Source organism: Pseudorca crassidens, chromosome 2 (assembly GCF_039906515.1).
Source record: "Pseudorca crassidens isolate mPseCra1 chromosome 2, mPseCra1.hap1, whole genome shotgun sequence".
Lineage (NCBI taxonomy): Eukaryota > Metazoa > Chordata > Mammalia > Artiodactyla > Delphinidae > Pseudorca > Pseudorca crassidens.
In genome coordinates, this window is record NC_090297.1 from 131,809,121 (window position 1) to 131,822,892 (window position 13,772).

Below are 13,772 nucleotides of genomic sequence, written 5' to 3' on the forward strand. Positions count from 1 at the left end.
GTCAAGGAGACTCAGCCTCGTTCCGAGTCTCCACAGCAGACCAAAGGGGATCTTTTGGACAATGCAGACTCGGAGGTAAATTCTATTCAAGTGTGATGTGTCAAATGTGTCCCAGAGAGAGCACTTTGAGCAAGCTGTGAAAGTAACATGGAGCAAGGGTGACACTCTGTGGGGAGAGAGAAGAATTTCAGCTGCTTAGGGCCCATTTTGTCGTTGTTACCCTTTCTTGTTCAATAGATGGACTGTATGTGAAATGACCGCGTTAACCTGCCTCTGTTTACGTCCTGGGCTGACTCATTTTGCACGTGGTCTACTGCAGTTGTTCTTTAGTGACGATTTATGGATTAGGCCTTGGGGAAAGAAAGTAAGGAGGTAGTTTCTTGTTCAACACCCCAGTTTATCGTCTCAGGAAGGGAAGAACAGGCAAAAGTTCAAGGGCAGCCTTGGTCTCCCTGGATCGCCTGCTCTGGCTCTGACCACAGTTTTCTATTCTTCCCATCAACCCTGAAAGCAGTGGCTGTGCAAATATCAATAGAAAGAAGAAATGCTTCCCCCACTATCTTGAGCCAGACTTCACGTAGGAAAGAACAACATATTTATCTGTGGGGATCTGAAATGAGGGTGGCAAGGTCACCGGGGAAGGGAAAGACCAGAGTCTGCCCATCCAAAATACTCTTGTTCTCTGTATTTCCAGCCGTAATGGAAACAATAGCCTAGATACCTACTGTTCCCTATCTGGGTTCACATTTAGTGCCCCCAAGAAGAGAATATTTATTTCTGGGATTCTAATAGGCTTCAGTATGGAAAGGACAGAAGAAGAGTTTAGATTCTTCATTTTAAAACAGTTGTAAGATGGTTATCCAAATTTCCTGAAGCATATCAGACTCTGTGCAGGGGAATCCTGCCATGTCTGAGCTTGGGAGTTATCCTGGGCTTCACCCAGCTCAGGAAGGCTACATCCACCCCCCCCCCCCCAACCTCCTCCCACCCCAAGCCCCAGGAATACGGAGCCTGTGGTTCATGCCAGCATGGATCTGGGCTCAGTCTTCCCACAGGAGTTACAGTGAGAATATTTCTCTTTCGTACTTCATTTTAAAATATTTCATTCTCTGTTGGCAACATCTGCACTCCATCGCTGCCCTGGGAAGGTGAGAGGAGGGTTCTGGGGGGGGTGTGGAAAGCCTTTCAGGCTACAGGCTGCCCAGCCCAAGTCAGTCCTGGCCATTCATAGATGGCAGGTTCTTCCAGCCTTTGTCCCTGGAGCCTAGTGCTTCGAGCTCCTCAGGTCACTAATAAAGTTGAAGCTCTAAGACACCACGGTCACAAATCCCCAGTGGATATTAACTCACACTCACTGCATGTGGTGGTCTGCATTCTGCTGCTCTTCCCCATACATGGGGCCACAGAGGGCCTCTCCCAGAGGCTCTTCCATTTGTTTCCTTGTTCCAAAATCACTTCTCTGCTTCTTCTTTTTCCCAGTAACTAGGAGCGCTGGGGTCCAGGTTGCCTAGGGCTGGATGACTCTGATGATTAGTGTGACAATTTCCAACTAGAGAGATGAGAGGGCAGAGTGGGGAGAATGGTCAGCTGACAAACTTGTACATGAAAGTAAAGAGCTATTCTTGATTCTCTCTTTTCCTTCCCCCCCATTACAAGGCATTGGATTTGGCATGTCCTCTCCTCTGTGAGATCACTATTGAGTGTGTCAGTTAGCATCCCAAGGGGCTGGCTTGATTGGGAACACAGTGAAAGGAGCTATCTACTGTATTGTAACGTAAAACAGCTACAGCCAGTTATTTTGTAAGATTATAAAATAGTCATTAAAAAATCAGCACACAAAATGGGACGTGTCTTTGGTGTCTTATTCTTCGTTTAAATCATTCCATCACTTCCAAGTTGCCAGAGCACTTCATTTGCTTGTTTCAGGTCTGGACATCCATCATTGATTAACTGATGATTCTTTTCAGTCACTTGAAAACTATTTATTAAGTAAATGGTATGCATAAGGCAGATAAACATGAAAGTTCACAAGAAGAGATGACATATACAAAAGCAGAGTACACAGTAGTCATGTCAAGTGCCTCATGAGTTGTAGGAATAGAATGCAAGAATCATTTACAGTCCAGAGGCAGTAGCGTCACCTCTGGAGGCCAAAGGCAGGGAGTATTTGAAAGATGGTCCATGAAGGATGCATACGAGCTTGATAGGCAGAAATGGGAAAGGGGGAGAGAAGAGTCCAGGCAAAGTGAAGAACAGGGTTGACCCTATGGAAGCAGGAAGGGGAAAAGGCTGGGTGATAGCAGACGTCCCTGGGGCATCCAACTTAGCTAGAAGGGAGAACTCAGCTCACATGTGCCCTGCATTTGGCAAAGGCAATCTGATTTAATCCTCACAGACAGATCTGCAGCTTCCACTATTTCATTTCACAGATGTGGACACCAAGTGTCAGCGTGTAAAGAAAGTTCCTTAAGGTCATATGCCTGGCACTAGAGTCAAGCCTGGTTCTGTGAGACACCAAGATAGATAAAAGAAGGAAAAGAAAAATGATGGTTCATAGGATGGGAAAAGGCAAAGGAGAAGTGGAGAGAGATGTCAAAGACAATGACTCTGCATTATCTTTATACCCATAAAGGTTATCATCACTGACAGAAAAGGGAAGCCAGGAGGAGTAAGCTTCTGAAGAAAGAGCATGTCTTTGCTTTTTGATAAAATCAGTTTAAAAGCCAGATAGAGGGCTTCCCTGGTGGCGCAGTGGTTGAGAGTCCGCCTGCCGATGCAGGGGACATGGGTTCGTGCCCCGGTTCGGGAGGATCTCACATGCTGCGGAGCGGCTGGGCCCGTGAGCCATGGCCGCTGAGGCTGCGCGTCCGGAGCCTGTGCTCCGCAACGGGAGAGGCCACAACAGTGAGAGGCCCGCGTACCGCAAAAAAAAAAAAAAGAAAGAAAAATTTAAGTTCATATTACTAAGTGCAGGTTGGGATGGGAATCCAACTTTTCTGTCTCCAAATGTGATGTACTTTCCACTACATGAAGTCCAGCCCACTAGACCCAGAATGAACTCAGATTTTCCCAGCTGAAATGGGAAAGTTAAATGTCTTTTTACTTGTTTATATTTCAAGGTGCTCATTGGTTTACCGGTGGCTTTCTTAGTAGCTGATGGTAAGAAAACTGACAGCAAACCTAGAGAATCGTTCCAGGGCCCTCTGCTCATGCCAGGCCCTGAGTATAAGCAGATGCCCTGCACATGCCCATTAGGCCAGCTGGACTGAGACATCTGGCAAGGCTGCCTTCTCCCTAATAGTTTCCCCAGGGAGAGTCCTGGAGAGAGACTTTGGACCTCTGGTTTCCATTGACTGACAAATGACATGATGAGTCACCCGTCAGCTGGGAGACTCACTACTCTAAGATTCCAGCCAATCAGATGTTGAGGGGCTCAGGATGGCAGGAGGGTAATATGGCTTTTCACTTATAAATAACTCCAGGGCATCTCTTGATCTGGCTTTGGGTCATCTCTTTTTATGTCACCCCAAGAAGACCACTGGTTCTGGACCGATAACATTTCCGTTTGCCCAACGGTTGGCTCAGAAAAAGGGATGGTGATGAGAATCTTGTATCTTGTGATATATGTCCACACCCATAAAACCTACACATGCCCTGGGTATTTGGAACAAAGTTAAGACTCATTCGAACATGATGATTGTTTCCAAGTGTGCGTGATTTGCTGATGATGCCTTTTTTTGTTTGTTTACCCCTTGATCCTGCCACTAGATCCTCGGGTTACATTGCCAGTGTTAGTAAGAACTGGTGTGACAATGGCAGAGTTCATTCTTTTTTTTTTTTTTTTTTTTTTGCGATACGCGGGCCTCTCACTGTTGTGGCCTCTCCTGTTGTGGAGCACAGGCTCCGGCCATGGCTCACGGGCCCAGCCACTCTGCGGCATGTGGGATCCTCCCAGACTGGGGCACGAACCCGTGTCTCCTGCATCGGCAGGCGGACTCTCAACCACTGCGCCACCAGGGAAGCCCCAGAGTCCATTCTTTGTTTTTTTTTTTTTTGTGGTACTTGGGCCACTCACTGCTGTGGCCCCTCCCGTTGCGGAGCACAGGCTCCGGATGCGCAGGCCCAGCGGCCACAGCTCACGGGCCCAGCCGCGCCCCAGAGTCCATTCTTAAAAGGATCTACAAGTCAAATCTGGTTAACATTCCAAATCAGTATAATAAAAATATTCCCAAGCCCTGAAAGATAGTACAGACCAACTACAATTTGCTAGTGTTCTTCGAATCAAATTTTCTTCTTAGGATAATTTAATATAGACAAGCTTCCTTTGCCTTGTCTCCACACAAAAGTCACTTATTCAAATGCAGAGAATAAATAAATAAAAGGAGAGTATTGACTTTTTAATGACTGCCAATCATGTTGTATCAATTTGCCTTTCCTCTCCAGGAGATAACTGCTATCTGAAGGCAGCTGCTTTGTAAAAAATATTTGTACTCTGAGAAGTCACATATTTAAATCTTACAAAAGGCTATCAGAGCTCAAGAAAGTTCCCATATCACAACTCGACATGTGCAGTTCGGAGTGCTTTCTGAATAGTAAAGCCAAGTTGTGTTAGGACACAATTTCCAAAGAATGATTTTGTTGGTAGCAAATCAATAACCTTTAGAATGATCCGTAAGAGAGTTCCTACAGTTTCTGCAAATGTCCTAGGAAATAGTGCTCATGAACTCAACACTGCTCTTGACTTCTCTACTTTGCCAGGTAACCTGCTAAAGGGACCTTAACTTTGAGAAGTCAGACCATGACTGAGGAGCAGTCACTTAAATATGAGACATGAGGGCTTCCCTGGTGGCGCAGTGGTTGAGAGTCCGCCTGCCGATGCAGGGGACACGGGTTCGTGCCCCGGTCCGGGAGGATCCCACATGCCGTGGAGCGGCTGGGCCCGTGAGCCATGGCCACTGAGCCTGCACGTCCAGAGCCTGTGCTCCGCAACGGGAGAGGCCACAACAGTGAGAGGCCCGCGTACCGCAAAAAAAGATAAAAAAAAAAAAAAAAAAAAAAGATGAGACATGAGAAGTATTCAGAGAGGTACAGAAATGCCCAAGGTGGCACAGCTAATAAGTGGCAGAGCCCTGATTTAGACCCTCGGAGTCTGGTTCTAGGGTCTATGCATTAACCCTCTATGCTCTGACAGAATGCTCCCTCTCTGGGGGAACCACACACATAAAGCACAGTACTTAGGTTTATAGGTTCTCAGGCTTGAAAGGGTCTCCAAGAGACTGAATTATTCACATAACATTTCCTACCACGGGTTGTCCTGCCTAACTGTGCATCAGTCTAGTATTAAGGAAATCACTGTCTCCCAGGGCTACACATTTTACATCTGGACTGTTCTGACTTGAATGAAGCAAAAAAATACCCAAATAGCTGGTGATATCAATAAATACTTACTGAGCACCTATTCTGTGCCAGGTGCTAGGGATACGGCGGTGAACAAAACAAAGCTCCTTATTTGGAAAGACATTGGTGGAGACAGACTATACAGTGAAGAGTGCTACAAAGAAAACTAAGGTGCAGTAAGTGGAGTAAAGGGGGTCCGGGGTGGGTAAGTGCTAGTTTCTATAGGGAAGGTCTGTGAATACTTCTCAATAGCAGGAACTCAGCTGCCCCGTGAAAACCTGGGGGGAGAGTGAGCCAGAACAGGGAGCAGCAGAAGTGAGGTGGGAGAGAGCTTAGTGTTGTCTGCAGAAGAGCAGAGCGAGGGATGCAGGTGAGGGCAGAGAGGGCTGGGGGATGGGGAGGGTCACAGAGGGTCTCCTTAGCCGCGGTAAGGACTCTCTGGCTTTTCCTTGGAGGGAAATTGTTTCCCACACCAGTTTCTCTGTACCTGCACATAATCCATCGCCTGTGCTTGCTCTCACATCCATCCTCCTCCTTTTGGTTTGCCTTCCTCTCACCCCCGCTTGGGCTGCCATCACGTCCTCAACTGCCATGGTAACGTCACCAAGCCAGGTCCCTTCTCCTGTCTCTTCCCCAGCAGTCCGTTGGCACGAGCCTTCCACATCATTCCTCCTGTAGCACACCTCTCGTCCGGTCACCCGGGACTCAGGGAAAGGAGCTCACGGTGTCTGCCTGTCCTGAAGGATCAAACCACTCTCAGCACAGCCAACCTGTTACACTGGCTTCCCGCTGCTTCCGAACTAGTGGTCCCCCCCGTCCCCACACCACCCCCTGCCCCCGCCTTCCAGTCAGAGAGGATGCACCCACAGCCCCTGAGGCTCCTGCTTCTGCTTGTGCTAATCCCGGACCTGGATGCCCTCCCTCCATCTCCACATGCCCCAAAGCTGCTCATTTCCCAGTCCCCTCTCGTGTCCTCCAGTTCCGTGAAGCTGTGCTTCCTCCCCCATCCGATGAGATTTACTGTGTCCATGGCTCCGTATCGTCCTCCCCCAGGATCATCAACCTGATGGACTGACGTTTTGTTATCTGTGTTCTTGTCTTTCCCTCCTATTCAATCGTAAACTCTTCGAAGCCAGGTGAACTGAGGACTCCACGAGACCATGCGATACCTTTTCTGAGAAATGAAAAAAAAAGCTCCCCTTCATCTGAGTGAAAGCAAACCAATGTCAGAGAGCATGGCTTGAAACGTACAGCACGGGCTGGATTTCTGGCCACATTCACCCCCTGGACCAGGCAGCCTCGGGCGAGACACCACTTTACATCTCTACATTGTAGCCCTACAAACACCAGCTTACTTGATTTTGGATCTCTGACACTGCTTTGCACAGTGCCTTACCTGAATAGAACCTTAAAATTTGCTGAATTGAATCCCAATCCTGATTCTGGGAATGTGAGAATCAAAAGAAAAGAAGATGTTGCGTTTGGGGTTGGACGTGGGTGGGTGGGTCTGTGGACACTCGAGTTTTATGCTTTGACTGGTTCTTTAACAATAGTCTGAGCAAGGATAACACAGGGCCAACACAGAAGACTGGGTTGTGAGTGCATAGTTTCAAAATGACTCATTTTGAAGCTGACCATTGAATTCAGGGTGTGTCGGTCAGTTTTATGTTGAGGTGTGCTTTAGCTCAGTTAAGATGTGCACATTTTGGTTTTAGATGTGTAGTCCACATGGATTAGGAAGAAGTAGCAACTGTCGATTAGGCAAGATGGAGAATCTAAGAGACAACCTGACCTGAGACGAAGTGAATTGACCTTGAGCAAGTTATTTAATGGCTTAAGACTCAACTTTCCCATCTGTAAAATGGAATGATAATTCCTAACTTAGAGAATTTTCATGCAGGTTTACTACGATAATCATGAAGTGCCTTCCATGGAGGCACTTTTTTCTTCCTCTTTTTTATAAATTTATTTATTTATTTTTGGTTGCGTTGGGTCTTTGTTGCTGCACACGGGCTTTCTCTAGTTGCGGCGAGCGGGGAATACTCTTCGTTGCGGTATGCGGGCTTCTCACTGCGGTGGCTTCTCTTGTTGTGGAACATGGGCTCTAGGCATGTGGGCTTCAGTAGTTGTGGCATGCGGGCTCTAGAGCACAGGCCCAGTAGTTGTGGCACACGGGCTTAGTTGCTCCGTGGCATGTGGGATCTTCCTGGACCAGGGCTCGAACCCGTGTCCCCTGCATTGGCAGGCGGATTCTTAACCACTGCGCCACCAGGGAATTCCCCATGGAGGCACTTTTAAAATGGTGATTAGAAGTATTATTACCCGAGATCAATAGAAGTATCCCTGGTACAGGAGGAACAGAGTAGTGGGGATGGTGATTGGCTGGCTTTTGAGTTTCCACCTACTTTCTGGCCTGGGATGTGAATTATTCTAATGGGTATTCCTCTCTCTCTCTCTCTCTCTCTCTCTCTCTCTCTCTCTCACACACACACACACACACACACACACACACACACATACACACACACACCCATATACACACACTCACATGCTCACATGCAATTAAGTGTTCTATGAACCTTTGGCTATGTTTTAAATATAATTTCATTTAAAGCCATGCTATGTGCCAGTTCGAGGCCCCAGATTAAATAGTTAGAATGTGACCCTGATTCCAAGGATTAAGGGGAGGAAAAAATTGTTTAAACTATGTCATCAAGAAATGTAATTTACTCACAATTTTAGAGGGTCATGTTGATGCCAGAGCATGTCCTGGGGCTCTGCCTGGGCAGCATACTCACGAATAAGCAAACTGGATCCACCCATACTAATTGTAGTTTTAGACAATTTACCTTCATGAAGTAAAGAGGGCCCCAGGCAAGGATCATGGCTTGGGGAGAGTAACAAGGTTTCCTCTAGATGTAAATGACATTCCTGGAGGTACCAAGGCATCAGGACTTGACTGTCTCAAAGTAAATTTTGGTAGAAATTGTAGGCATTTATGTATTCATCTTGATCATTCGGAGAGTACAGACCTCAGACTGAAGACCTAGTGTGGACTCCCAGTTCAAGGAGATGTTGGGCAGATGAGTCTTTTAGGGCCCGTTTATACAGTGGGGATGAGTTTATATTTGCAGGGCTATTATGAGCACTCGATAGGGTAACCTTAGGAACCCTTGAAAGCACTTGGTATACAAAGTGTTCCGTGTGAGTTTCTTTCCCATAGCACGGCTGGAGTTCAATAAATACTTATTAATAATAAATATTTATTAGTGAAAGAATTTCCTTCCTTCTTTTCCATTGAAGTGCCCCGTACCTTCCTATTACCATTTCAGGTGTACTTAAAATCTCACCACTTGTTTCCAGTTTCCATTCATGCTATAGCTCAGACAAGAGTTTCCCCTGAGCTAGTTAAGGCTTCGGGGAAGAGGAAATCGGACAGGAAAGAGTTGAATCTGGAGAAGGGTTGAGTCTGGCAAGACCTGGAGGTGAAGGCAAGATCAGATTCTGGCAATATCTTTTCTAGGCTCTAGAAGGGAGTTCCAGGCCTCCTTCCTCATAAACAACTTGGCCAGCAGTTGTCCACACTACCTCATTATTATCAGGATTTTATGAATCTCCTGGCTCGTGAAGCCTCATCTAAGCGCTGGGCTTCAGACACAGACCCCGCCTTGACCTCAGGCTCTTGTGTGCTCCCCAACACCAGCTCTTCAAGTCATGCCAGTCCCACCCCCTCACTGTCCTTGTGGTCTTATCTCTCCCGGCGCCAGCGTCTTTCCAGACTCGCCTCTTCAACCCACTGCTGCCCATTCCCGTGGCTAACACACACCACGGATCTGTCTTCTGTTTGATCCAACCGTGAGGGTTTTGAGATCCCAGGTCCATGCCCACAATGAGAATACCACGCTGGAGAAGGGCAGGCAGCAAAGGAAAAGACAGAAGTGAACGTTTGCGGGGAAGAACTTTCAAAGTGCCTGCTCATTCCCTGAAGAATGTCCAGCTCAGAATTTTTGGGGAAAAAACAATAATTTGTAGATCAAGTCTCTCTTGGCTTTTTGTGGAGTTTTCCAAATTTCTTCTGGGAGGTCCCCGTGCTGTGCCCAGGGGAGAGGAAAACCCACACCTGGGAAGTCAGCTTGTCTTTTCCGTGCCTGTCTTCGTCCTGAGGAGTCCTGAGAGCTAGGGCACTCCTTGCTCGTGGCCTCAGCCCGGGCTCTGTGGGGAGGAGTGAAGCTCCCCTCAGACATTCCAGCGGCTGCTCAAACCCAGTGGCACTTTGTTAAGTTCTGGGCTACACCCTCTCCTTTGAGTGTCTGCTGGTATTGCTGTGGCAGCCAAATGCCCTTTCTTTATGTTCCCCTCTCCTTGCCCCACACCAGTCAGCTCCACCGCCAACACCTCTACTGTGGGTCTCTTCAGATTCCTTCCTAGTCGCCAAGGGACATGGAAGCTACAGGGTGAGGATCAAAACATCGTCCCCTGTCTGATACCCGAGAGTGAGGAAGGTCCAGAGACCTGAGGTGCTTTAGACTGACCTTGGTCAGGGGTTACCGCGGTGTAGGCACAGTAGATCCATGGGTGTGGTTGAACGCTTCCGTTCTAGAACTGTAGAGACATCTGCATCATTGGAACGGTCTGCCTGAGAATACGACCAGGCTGGAGGGTGGGAATGACTTTTACGCCAGGAGAGACACAAAAGTCAGTGAGATCAGACATGGGAGGAATTCCATTTCCATGCATGCCAATAAACTCACGTCACAGGAATCCTTGAAAGTGCATAGGCCCAGCTCCCTAGCCACGCCTTCTCCACAGCAGGGACTGACGCTGTGCCGAATACCAGGAAGCAGCAGCAAGACGTGGACATGTAAGGATCGCCGAGTCCCATTTGTCGGTTCTGCTGCGTACAAGGAAACCCCGACCCCCCATCGGCAAAACAAAACAAAGAGAAACAACAGACCAAAAAAACATGTTCAGTCAAGCTTTGCTGTTGGTTTAGTTGAATCACCCTGTTGATGTCACGTAGGTTCCAAATCACGGGGTGATTTAGGTGGGACACACTGCAGCATCGGAGAGCAGTAAAAAGGGTGCACTCTGGCTCCCACACTTACCTACCTTACGGCCTTGGGACAGTTACTTAAGATTTCCAACTTTCCTCATCTGTAGAATGTAGATATTAACAGTATCTGTCCACAGGCTTGTTGGGAGAATTAGACAAGAGAAGCCATGTCAGAGTGATTAGCTGGTGCCTGGCACATAAGAAGCAATTGATCAGTGTTACTCGCTATTAAAAACAACAACGTCTTCAGTGACAAATCTCACATAAAATGGTAACACCTCTTAGAGAAAGTTCAGTTTCAAAGACAGCACGTTGTAGTATATACAGAAGTTGAAATATAATGTTGTACACATGAGACGTGTAATGTTATAAACCAGTGTTACCTAAAAAAAACCATAGGGAAAAAAGAAGGCATAGTATAAACTTGAAACATGTTTTCTTGCTACCCTATCGTGTTGTCAAGAAAGAGCTCCTGGGAAAGGATAAAGGGCTGTGGCACATGTGGCTCCATTTCAGTGTCTAAGAACAGTAAAGACAGCCAGGGAGCACCGATACTGTGGAGCACTTACTAGGTGTGTTCCAGGCATTGTGCTAAAGCACTACCTCACTTAATCTCCAGGCCACTTGTGCCAGTTATTAAGCTACCGTCTCTCAGCTCAAACCCACCCTCTTGTCCTCTGCTTTGTGATGCTGCTGTTGAAACACTGCAAACTTGTTCCTTTTTGTCAGTTTCATGTAATGGCTCTTTACCGTGGCGGCAGCAGTTGGTTCTAGTCTCTGTCATCTTTGTGCCCTTGAAGGACCAGCTCTATTATGTTCTCACAAAGAAACTCCATCACCAAGCAAATGGCCTCTCCTTGAGGAAACCTACTTTCTGTTTCCTCCCTTTGCTCTCTGAGTCCAAGAGGGGTGGCTGCTTCCTGCAATTATTCATACCTCTGTGTTATCTCAGTATTTCACATAGTCTTGCTCTTTTGCTCCTCCAGTATCTTTTAACCAATTCCCTACATTAAATTCGCTCTGTGGAAATCTTGACTGCATCTTCTCTGACACACTGTTCAAGAGGCAGAAACAGATGGAGACTTTGAAATCCTTTGTTTCCTGCCACCTAAGATACCAAATTAACACCATTAACACTATCTTAAAATACAGATTTAGAAATGAAAAAAGACAGTTCAGAAAACATAAATAAAAAGCTGTGAAAGTGATCACATAGTAATGGTGCCAGAGGTTTCAGAAATGCGTTTTTTGTTCTCACTCTATTTCCATTATCATTGCACAATGAACCTATATTCACTTTTAGATATGTCATAAGCTATATGACATTATTACATTATATTACGGTGCATACACAGGTGGCCTTCCTGTGTAGCCCTGATTTTAGGTACTCTGTGTCTATTCTTTTTCTATAAGTTAGGGAAGACAAACGTATGGCACACATTTTGCCATTCAGCATTTCCATATCCATGTTAGGCATTCATCACTCATCTCACCACTCTTTCTGGCCAGATACAGATCCAGTCTCAGAATCCTTTTCAAATCACAGGCAGTGGGACTTCCCTCGTGGTGTAGTAGTTGGGAATCCGCCTGCCAATGCAGGGGATGTGGGTTTTATCCCTGAACTGGGAGGATCCCACATGCCGCGGAGCAACTAAGCCTGTGTGCCACAACTACTGAGCCTGTGCTCTAGAGCCCATGAGCCACAACTACTGAGCTCGCGTGCCCTAGAGCCCACGCACCACAACTACTGAGCCCGTGCACCACAACTACTGAGCCCGTGCACCACAACTACTGAAGCCCACGTGCTCTAGGGCCCGTGTGCTGCAACTACTGAGCCCACGTGCTGCAACTACTGAGCCTGCGTGCTGCAACTACTGAAGCCCGTAAGCCTAGAGCCCGTGCTCCGCAACAAGAGAAGCCACTGCAATGAGAAGCCCGCGCACCGCAACGAAGAGTAGCCCCCACTCGCTGCAACTAGAGAAAGCCTGCGCGCAGCAACAAAGACCAAACGCAGCCAAAAAAAAAAAGAAAATAAAAAAATCACAGGCAGCCACTACACTTGATCAAATTTAGCGCTCAAGTGAAAACCCATTCACCATCCTTGCGATCTACCTTCAAGTTTATGGAAATTTCTTTACTTTTGTCATCAGAATTTACATTCCAGATTGTCATTCAGATCCTAAAGAGTTATAAAACTTTTATGTCATATGATATGTAATAATTTTTAGTTTGAAGTACGTATTAGTTAAGACCCAGTTAGGAAAGCAGAACACATTTTAGATAATTCAACAGAGAAAATTCAAAATGGAAAACTAATTAGAAAGGCTTTGGAATAACAGAAAGGGCATGTGAAAAATCGTGGGCCAACCCCAAGATTGGCAACGGCGGGAAGCTCCTGCTTTGAGGAGATAAGACCGTGTTCCTAAAACTCAGGACTTGGAGCCACCTAAAGGGAGCTGAAAGCATGGCAGGAGTTTGCTGGAGGAGTTCTGAGGCCAGAGAGGCAGCTGGAACCACAAAGAAGATGCTAACGACACCATCCAGTCAGAGAGAGGAAGAAATACACTGGTTTCCTTCCTCTCCCTGTCCTCCAATCTTCCACAAGTGCCTGCCATTGTCCCACGGGCTGGAAGCCTGTTGGCAAGGCTGTGTGGAAAATGTAGCTTGCAAGAGCCAGCTCTCTGTGACACAGAGCAGAGCAGCAGAAGGCTGGGGAATGGATCTGAGGACAAAGAGGCAGTTGGCTTTTGAGTAGTGTGGGCATTACCAAGTTACACTCAACAGTCACTGGGGCAAAATGGCGGTGAAGGCATGTCCAACCTTGTCTTATCGACAGGCTCTTAGGTCCCGGGACACCACAAGGACATGGCAGGAGACGGTTTCATCTCTAAGCCAGTAGGTCACAGAACACTGTCTGACTCGTTGGACAGCAAAGGCCTCAGGGTTACCTGACATTTGAATTTTTCTGAACAAAGGAAGTTGCTCCTAATTATTAAGCGCAGAATATGGCTGAGGTTTTCTTCCTGGGAGAGGTAGTAAGAAATCAATTACACTAACGGGTAGCGCTGTGTGAACAGACATATTCATAAACTCTAAGAAAAGGCAGTTTTGGTGAAGAAACAAGATATCAAAACCTGTGCATTCCTACAGGGATCAATTCAATTACAGCACACACTGCAAAGCCCTGGCACAAAGAGGGGTTTTTTTCCCCCTCACTTTAGAATAGTGCAGACATGAGCCAAAGCCTGGAGTCCCACATGTATCAAGAGAAATTGTCAGCTGTTCTATATAACACTGAGGTTTCATTTGACACTAAGCTGCT

The 13,772-nt window shown here is 46.9% G+C and overlaps 1 long non-coding RNA gene across 1 annotated transcript; it reads right to left on the reverse strand.

The window, feature by feature from the left end:
* Positions 1 to 1,421: 1,421 nt before the first annotated feature.
* Positions 1,422 to 12,354, reverse strand: LOC137219731 (uncharacterized). The gene is made up of 3 exons (XR_010941224.1): positions 9,930 to 12,354; positions 5,885 to 6,571; positions 1,422 to 1,549 (listed from the first exon to the last, which is right to left on the reverse strand). It is a non-coding gene; the product is annotated as an uncharacterized lncRNA (long non-coding RNA).
* Positions 12,355 to 13,772: the final 1,418 nt, after the last annotated feature.